The 9536-nt window shown below is 49.4% G+C and overlaps 1 long non-coding RNA gene across 1 annotated transcript; it reads right to left on the bottom strand.

Moving 5' to 3' along the window:
* Nucleotides 1-462: 462 nt before the first annotated feature.
* LOC142834309 (uncharacterized) lies at nt 463-8998 on the bottom strand. The gene is made up of 3 exons (XR_012907548.1): nt 8793-8998; nt 1478-1730; nt 463-664 (listed from the first exon to the last, which is right to left on the bottom strand). It is a non-coding gene; the product is annotated as an uncharacterized LOC142834309 (long non-coding RNA).
* Nucleotides 8999-9536: the final 538 nt, after the last annotated feature.

The raw sequence follows: 9536 nt of genomic DNA, 5'->3' as shown, positions 1-9536 counted from the left end.
CTTCACAGCAATAGAAACCCTAACTAAGATAGCTGGGTACAAGCTTGTCTCATTTTGCTTTGTCTGATTACTTTTCGTTTATGTTTTTGTTGGGTTACTTTTTGTGTGTTTCTTGGTTTTCGTTTATTTTTATTTTTTAAAGAGAGTAAGGTCAAGGAATTGGGTGGGAAGGGAGGTGGAGGGGATCTTAGAGGAATCGGGGGAGGGAAAAAGCATGATCAAAATACACTGTATAAATAATTTTTTTTTTTTTTTGGATTTTTCGAGATAGGGTTTCTCCGTAGCTTTTGGTTTCTGTCCTGGAACTAGCTCTTGTAGACCAGGCTGGCCTTGAACCCAGAGATTCGCCTGCCTCTGCCTCCCGAGTGCTGGGATTAAAGGCATGCGCCACCACTGCCCGGCATAAATAAATTTTTTAAATAAAAAAAGTAAAAAACTTTTTTCACGTTTTTTAGATGATCAAATTTTATTTGTGTGGGCGTTTGCCTGCATGCTTGTTTGTGCATCGTATGTAGACAGTGCCTTCAGAGGACAGAAGAGGGCATCAGAGTCTCTGGAACTGGAGTTACAGCTAGTTGTAAGCCACCAAAAGGGTGGAAGGAACCAAACCTTGTCCTCTGCCAGAGGCACAAGTGTCCTTAACTGCTGAGCCGCCTCTCCAGACCTAAAACAAACAAACAAACAAAAAAAAACCCAACCCTTTTATTGCTAAAGAATTTTTTGTGTCACAAATTCCCCCATGTAAAGAGTATGATTCAGTAATGGTATGATTCAGTAACGGCCGGGCAGCTGTCACTCTCTCCGTTCTAGGGTACATCTAGGCTCACAACAAGCTGACTTGTTTATCTTCATCAGACAGGCTGAGGCTGAGCTAGTCAGTTCCTTCCCTAAAGCTCAGCCCGGTCCCCCTCACCCGCTCAGTGACAGTGCTGAGCTCGTGGTTAGGGAGACAGACTTGAGGAATGCCTTGTGAACAGGCATCTTAATTAGACCATTGAAGTTCACTTGATGAATGGCTCGACACAAGAGTGCAGCCCCTGGGGAGACTCTTTAAAGGAAACCGGAGCTCTCTGCTGTCTGGGTGTGGCTCCTACTGTAAGATGGGACTGGCCAGCAGTTCCTGCTTCTGTTGGGCTTCCCTGTCTACGGAGAGCTCCTGCTGCAGCAGTGCCTGCCACCTATCCCACCTGCCCTGTCCCCGCGTCCTGTCTCTCTAGAGGGGCTCTGAGGGGACCTTGCTCATGCCTTTGGCCCCCCATTTCTCCATTCCTTTACCCCTTGCTTTCTTCCTTTGGCCCCAGGGCTCGCTCTCAACTGCCTGTTCTACATCACCTGTGACTTTAGAGAGACCACACCCAATGGCTTTCGTAGTCTTCCAACCTGGTGGCTGAGCCCCCCTCTCTCTCTTCCCTGAATCCCACCCTCTCTGGGCTGTGTCCTGGGGCCTCCTTCACTGTCTGACTCTTGAGTCTCTCACCTTGCTCTGCTTCTGCCCCTATGTCTAGCTGTAGTGCTGCAGTCCCCCTCCTTGGCCTCTGGATGCTGGATACCCCATCCCCAGGGTAAGCCCACTGGTCACTGTGGCAGAGGCTGTAAGGTGCAGGCTGGCAAGGAGAAACTGGTTTTCAGCCAAGTGGCCTTGGTGCTGACCTTCCAGTACTGTGGCATTGCGTGGGACTCTGCTGTTGGCCTTGTGTTCTGGGATGAGCTGGTTTCAATCAGCGTAGCTTCTGACCCTGAGGTTAGAGACATTGAGGTACAGTCCCTTCTCTGAACCACTGCCCAATGACCTTAAGCAAGCCAACACTATAATTTTGTGACCCCGGAGTGTTTTTCCCATATAAAAAGGTGGGGTGTAGCTTGAAGTATTTTCCATCCTGCTGGTCCCCCTGGACTGGTTTTTCTCTGCCCGCCTATTCCCGAAGCTGCTTGTGAAATAATCACTCTGAGTTTTATTATCAGTTACAATTGTTTAGCCAGTGTCTTAGGCTTCTTACTGGCTATCTCTAACTATTAAATTAACCCATTTCTATTCATCTGTGTATTGCCACGAGGCTGTGGCTTACTGGTGTGGCATGTTACTCCTTCAGCGGCTACATGGCATCTCTTTGACTCTGCCTAATATCTCTCTCTATCTCTGGATTACTCACCCGGCTTTACTCTCCTAAGCCATTGGCCACACTAATAAAAGCAACACACATACAGAAGGACATCCCACATCAATGGTGTTTTCATTTGTTTTGGAGTGTGTGTGTGTGTCTGTATATCTGTGTCTGTGTTTGAATTTGGTCAATCATTCCTATTTGGGGAGATTAGGAGAGCCCCAGAACAGAGCTCCCAGGAGGAGAAATTGGGAGGTCTGACAGGGAGCCAAGGGGGAATGGAGACCGCTAACGGCAAAGCCAATCCTGGCCCAGCCTCAGGGGCCAGGAGGCCTCAGATTATAGAGCTTCAGGGATTGCCAGCAAAGTGAAGCCTGGAAAGTTCTCAGCAAATTAGTGGTGTGTGTGTGTGTGTGTGTGTGCACGCGCACACACACATGTGCACACACACATACACTCAAAGAAAGACTGCCTTAGCTACTTAGCTAGGGAGGCTTGTAACCCCACCTCCATGACCCTTCACAGGGGAGATAGATATGATGATCTCTCAGGGCATCTGTGGAATACAATAACCCTAAACTGGAGAGCTCCCATGACCCCTGTACTGTCCCATGCACTCCCAGACACATTTGCAACTGGTGGCCCTGGAGGAGGGTCTTTGATCCTATCAACTGGTCACGACCCAGGTCAAGACACCGGAGAGTCTTGGCAGAAGACTAAGAGACTCAGAGCGGCTGGGGCGGATCCCCCTGTGCTTCTGCAGCATACAAGGAGAAAGCATCCACATGGAGGGTGAGCCAGTTAGACTGTCATTATGTTGGACAGCTATCACCAGTGTCTTCATGACAGCAGAGGGTTCTGGCTGAGGAGCAGAGCTGCTAGCTCACACCTGGACCTGTAAGCCTCGGCCAAACAAATCTTCCAAGGGGTCAGGAAAGGGCTCAGTCATGTTACCTAGAGGCTTGTGATGTTCTCACTTGGCTCTCTAGACTTTGTGTTGGGGACAGTCAAATGAGTATGAATGACAGTCACACTTAGCTGGGAGCCACAAAGAAGGAGCCTTGTCCATGGACAGGTAGGCTGGGACCATCACTACCATTGGTCATAGGAAATGTCATCCAAGCTTGGCTCTGTACTAACTTAACCCAGACACTGGCAGGTACAAATGAAAGCAAGGTCCTTCCCATGAGAAGGCAGCCATTGCAAGCCAGGAAGCAGGCAGATTCACTGGCACCTTTACCTCGACTTCTTAGCCTCCAGAACTGTGGGAAGGAAGTTTATAAGTCACCCACTGTGTGGTGTCTTTGCTATAGCAGCTTGAACACAGCATCACGGGCTAGGACTGTGCAAGTCTTGGTTTTTTGGTTGTTGTTTTTGTTTTCTTTTTGTTTTGCTCACAAGCTCAACATTGAATTTGTACACATGCTCAAGAGAGAGAGAAGGCAGAGGGAGGGAGGGAGAAAGGAAGGGAGGGAGAGAGGAAGGGAGGGAGGGATAAGGGGAGGAAGGGAGAGGGGGTGGGAGAATATTCAGCTATTAGTTTGATGAGGGATGAGACACTCCTTACTGTTTACTTCCTGAGGACTTCCATATGTTCTCCTCCCCTGGGAGCGCCACCCAGCATCTTTCTTCCATGTGTCCTCCCCTGGGAGTATCATCCAGCATCTTCCTTCCATGTGTCCTCCCCTGGGAGTATCATCCAGCATCTTCCTTCCATGTGTCCTCCCCTGGGAGTATCATCCTGCATCTTCCTTCCATGTGTCCTCCCCTGGGAGTATCATCCAGCATCTTCCTTCCATGTGTCCTCCCCTGGGAGTATCATCCTGCATCTTCCTTCCATGTGTCCTCCCCTGGGAGTATCATCCAGCATTTTTCTTCCATGTGGTCCCCTCCCCTCGGAGCATCCCCCAGCATCTTCACTGGCAGCATCTGGGTGGGTCCAGGCTTCAGATTTCCAAGGGCTTGCAGGACTTCCTCCAGCCTCAGTGCCACCAGCACCAGGCACACAGCTCCCTTCACAAGGACTGGCTGCCATGCCCTGGGCCCCTCCTCCAGAGCTTGCTTTTTGTGACTTCTGCTTTCTTCCCAGCCCCAAGTAGACCTCGGGAGTGGAGGGTCTTCTCCATTGTTTTCTTTGTCACCTTCCAGCTACGGAGTAAACAATCTCAACTCAGCTCAAGTTTCTCTCTCACACATTCTCTCTGTTAATGTGATTGGACCTTGACTAATATGCTTTATGATATGCCAATTTAACAATAAAAAGAATATCCATTCCAGCTCTGAATTCCTGGAGGGCAGCCACTAGGTCACTGGAATGAGTCTAACATCCATTAGTAAGAGCTTGGAGCATTGTAGTGTGTGTGTGTATGTGTGTGTGTGTGTGTGTGTGTGTGTGTAAGGCACAAAGCCATTATAAACATTAGCCTTCATGCTAGGCTGCAAAAGGGCCTTGTTATTAAATATTTGCTGGTTGAATGGAACACACATTTTTAGCTTCTTAGAGGTGGCAAGGAATGAAAAGTCCAGGCTTTGGAGCCAACAGGACTTGGCTCTAGCCTCTGTCCTCCCACATCTAAGGCAAGTTTCTCCACTTTCTCTCTTGGAGGCGGTGCCAGAGGCAGGGAACGGGTGGCAGAGGTGTTGGGTGGCTGCCAGGGCACAATGTGTTAAAAGGACACTAAGTTGAGCTTCTAATCAGGTTCCAGATGAGAAGAACAAGAGGTGCGTGGTAACTTAGGGAGATTAAATTGTCCATGGAGATGAGAAAAATGGGAGGTCAGCTTCAATGAAGTAGAGATAAGGAGTGAGCCAAGGCTAAAGGCTTCTCTGAGGAGGTTCTTCACTTACGGGGGCTTCTGAGATAGTTGGTAACCACCGTGAGTCAATCGACGCACAAATCCCGGCCCTGTGTATCAGGCCCTGTACTGGGGGACAGAGATGAAGAAGTGAGAACGTTTGTTCTCAGAAACTCTGTAAGTACATCCAGCTTGAGTCTGCTAAGGGATGATGGGGTGCTGTGCCCCAGGCTGGGAGACGAAGATGGATTACAGCTGGCTTCAGGAGGCCCGGGAGCTGGCTTCACGGCTAAGAGCACTTGCAGCTCTTCTGGGAAAGCCTAGAATGATTCTCAGCATCCTCTTGATGGCTACAACTCCAGCTCCATGGGATCTGATGCCCTCTTCTGGCCTCCAGAGACACAAGTCATGCGTGTGGTACAAAGACATATATGCAGGCAAAACAGCCATACATATTTTAAAAAATAATAATAATTTAAGAAAAATAAAGCAGTCAGAAATTCAGAAGTCAGTAAGGGGCAGGTGACACCAAGAACCAGGACCTAGACCTGGGAGCTCACCTCAAACAGTGTCCTGTCTTTCTCACTTTCCACCCTACCCCATCCCCCGAAAGCTTACTGCCATCCCGTTCAGGCTATTAAATCTCAGCTCTGCCCCCAGAATTAACTGAGCTGTAGAGAATAAGCATATGGTTTGGGGTCCAAATCCTATTCTTCCACTTGCTACTTATGGGACCTTGAGTCATCCTAAACCAGACTTAGATCCCAGACAGATCATCTCTGCCCCTTGGGGTTATGGGGAAAGCCGAGTGGGGTGATGGCTGCTGCACCCTTTATCTCTTCCAAAATCTGGTTAGTCACTTTATTACTCAAGAAACTCAGGGAAGAGTCCCACTGGTTTGAAGCGTGGTGCTCTCCATCTTTTGTTTCTGAGGAGTGGAGACTCCTGTCTTGCTTCCTAGGGAAGTGGCTTGTTAGACGGGGAGGGGTGTGTCAGAGAAAAGAGTTGGGTCCCTCTCCTGTTTGGAAAGGTCTTTGGGTCTGTCTGACTTCAATCCTCAGATCCTCCCACCACCCACGATGCTTCTTGCTGTCCTGTGTCCTCTCATGTCACACGGCTGCTTAGAAACTGTCAGTGGCCCTCTCACCCACAAAATCAAACAGCAGCTCCCCCTGACCTTAGAGGTCTTTCTAATGTGGGGCTCTCCCTTCATGACCGCAGCATGCCCTTGAGTTGGGCTAGCCAAGGGTAGCGTGCTCCAGGGGCAGTTCCCTGCTGTGGGGCACACAGGCAGCCCATCCTCGTGACTTCCGATTCCCCCAGTGCTGACACAGCATCCTCTACTGCATTCCTCCCCACATCTGAGAAGCTCCAAAGCTGGAGCCCAGGGCTCACGGCCAGAGCCACAAACAAAACCTGACAAGGCCGGATCCTGTCTTCACAGCTTTCCTCAAAGCTACAGACCAGATCTGATGCTTTGACTAGACTCCGTGTGATAGCTGGAGGACCAGGGAGCAGGGTGCAGATGAACATACCTACTGGGGGAGGTCATGGCAGTGACTTCAGTGGCTCCATTAGGTTCCCCGAGACAGCACCAGGCCTAAATCACAGCGTTTACCTCACTAACCAGTCAATGTCCAGTGGCAGGGAGGTCTCAAAGGGGCTCCCAGCAGCTATGTGGCTAGCCTAGCCTCCCAGCCAGGTTCTCTAGTCCTTCCAGCAGGCAACAAGGTGCCCACAAACCCCTAGCATTCACCTCCTCTGCTCCTGTGCCTGCCAAAGGGATGTGCTGCCTGCAAACAAATCATCCTTCCTGTGCCCTGGTCTCCGCCAGGATGCTGAGGATGCAGCCATTGCAATGCTGTTTCTGCTCTTTAGAGGCCCCCAGTGCAGCCAGCTATGAGGCTATGTGAATGCATCACCTCCCATGGATCCACTCACCTAGCCTTTGGAGACTCAGCTCTCGGCTAGGTATGCTGCAAGTAGAAGTCAAGTTAGAGTTGAAGTCAGAAGTCAGCACAGAGTAAACCAATTCACCTTTTCTCTCTGTCCACACCAACCGGGGGAAGCCCTGCCTGCTCTTCATAGTAAGACTCATCTGCAGTTTCTCTACAAAGGCCCTGTGACCCTAGCTCCTGCCCTGTTCCAACTTTCAGACAGGTTAGCCACTCCTTCCTTGGGTCCTGGTCACTGTATTATGCTGGTCAGGAGTTGTCCCCACACCATGGTGAGACCAGGACACTGAGAGGCCAGATGTTCTAAGTACTTTATGGGACTCTGGGTAGGCAGAGTTAGTAGTACAGGCATAGTGTTGCAGAATATTAACTATGTAACATTTGTCTATACTGTGGAATATTACTTTAATGGTGTAAAGATATGTTCCATTTGTTTTGCTGCATTTGTTCAATTATGTAAAGATGTGTTGCTGGTTCACCTTGCTTGTCTAAGGCATCTGATTGGTCTAATAAAAAGTTGAACGGCCAATAGCTAGGCAGGAGAGGGATAGGCAGGGCTGGTGTCAGAGAGAATAAATAGGAGGAGCAATCTAGGCTTGAAAAGAACAAAAGGGAAGAAGAATGGAAAGAAATAGAGGGACATACCTGGGGCCAGAAGCCAGGCAGCCAGTGGCCAGTCACACAGGAGAAGCAGTGAAAGTCAGAGATACAGAAGGATAGAAAGGCAAAAAGCCCCAAGGCAAAACGTAAAGAGAAATAGATTAAAATAAGCTAAGCTAAGGATGAGCATTCAAAACTAATAACAAGTCTCCATGTCATGATTCAGGAGCTGGGTGGTGGCCCAAAGCCTGCTACAGCTCGGTCTTGTAACTGTGCCTGGCCCCATGCAGTGCCTACGCCTTCACTGCCCTGAAAGATTGGACTGTCAGCTGATTGCACAGATGAAGGGTTAGGGAGCTGACTCAGAGTTTGGGAGCCATGTAGAGGCAAAGGCAGGTGGAACCTTGGTCCCCATGAGTTCAGAACTCAGAATGTAAGACTGTTTGGGCGATGTGAGGATCCACCTTGCCTCACTGCTTGTTCTGAACCTCGTGTTCCCAGCTGTTTGATGCACCCCTCACAGACATGGATCCCAGGTTATCATCCCAGGGACGCTTCCCATGGGCTCTGTGGCTGTGTCAGCCACTGAGTCACAGAGTAGCCACTGGAGGATTCACAGTGGGAGAGTGGGGACTCTCTGTAAGAAAAGCTGTTTGTCAATTAACAGGCATCCACGGAGTGAAAGGAACGTTCCGTCAATATTCTAAAGTTCTCGGAACACATTTTGCGACACATTGGCAATGATGGCCCTGGAAGGGAAGTGGTGATGATAATTGTGGTCGGGGTAGTAGTGCAGGTAATTGAGGTTGTAGTAGACAATTAGTGACATCAGCTGGGGAGAAGTTGCTGCATGTGCTGATGGTTGGTGATGTCGATGGGGTGATAGTGACGAGCCGAGTAATGCTGATTGCGGTTGTGTTGGTGATGGTAGAGGAGGTGGTGGTAGCTATGGTAGTGACTGTAAGCCCCTCAAGCCACATGAGTGGCCAGGCCCCTCCCCCGGGGACCTCTAACTGCCAGGTTCCACCTACAGAATATTCTAAACTCCTTAACTGCTGGACCCTGCTTCCCTCCACCCTGTAGACTAAAAAGCTCACTCTTTGCGCGTGAAATCCTACCAGTCTCCACCCTGAAAATCTCCACTCCCTTCCCTAAAAACTCTATCTAAGCCCTGCATCCTGCTCAGTTTGGGAGCTGTCCTTTTCCACCCTGGCAGAGGCAGCGACTCTCCTGGATTCCTTCCTCCCATAGATCTCTTGTGTGAGGTTTGTTGTGCAGTGTGACTTTGCAGTATTCCCTGGCTCCCGGCTACCTGGATACCTTTTCATCCGAGCTGTAACACTTATGGTGATGGAGTTAGAGTCATTGGTGATCACAGTGCAGTTGCCTTCGCTGCTTTGGGAAATGGTGACAGTTGTGGTTATGACGATGGTAGTGATGGTAGATGGCGTGGTGACGGTAAAGTTAAGGGTGGCCCACAGCTAAGGTGGTGGTAGAGATGGTGGTGCTGGTTGCTAGTGGTTGGCAGTGTTGGTGATGACAGTGGTCACACTGTGGAGGGATTGGTGAAGGCAGAGATAATATTGATGGTTAACGTAAAGGATGTGGTTATGGGAAGGCATAAAAATGGATGATGTATAGGACTCTGGGTTCAGGCAGACCTGAGTTCGAATCCCAGCTCTATGCCTGTATTAGTTCATTTTCTTTTTTTTTTAAAGATTTATTTATTTATTATGTATACAACATTCCTTCCACGTATGCTTGCATGCCAGAAGAGGGCACCAGATCTCATTATAGATGACTGTGAGCCACCATGAGGTTGCCGGGAATTGAACTCAGGACCTCTGGAAGAGCAGTCAGTGCTATTAACCTCTGAGCCATCTCTCTAGCCCCTTAGTTCATTTTCTGTGGCTGTAATAGAATGCCTAGTCTAGGTAACTTACAAGGAAAGAGATTTATTTAACTCAAAGTTCCCAAGGCAGGGGATTCCAAGACCTGATGGTTGTCACTGGTGAAGGCCTCAACGGTGTCATAACCTGGCAGGTGGTAACACAGAGGGGAATACACAGAGAGTGGTGAGCAGG

The sequence above is a fragment of the Microtus pennsylvanicus genome, chromosome 13, assembly GCF_037038515.1.
Source record: "Microtus pennsylvanicus isolate mMicPen1 chromosome 13, mMicPen1.hap1, whole genome shotgun sequence".
NCBI lineage: Eukaryota > Metazoa > Chordata > Mammalia > Rodentia > Cricetidae > Microtus > Microtus pennsylvanicus.
This window is presented reverse-complemented; position numbering and strand designations above follow the sequence as displayed.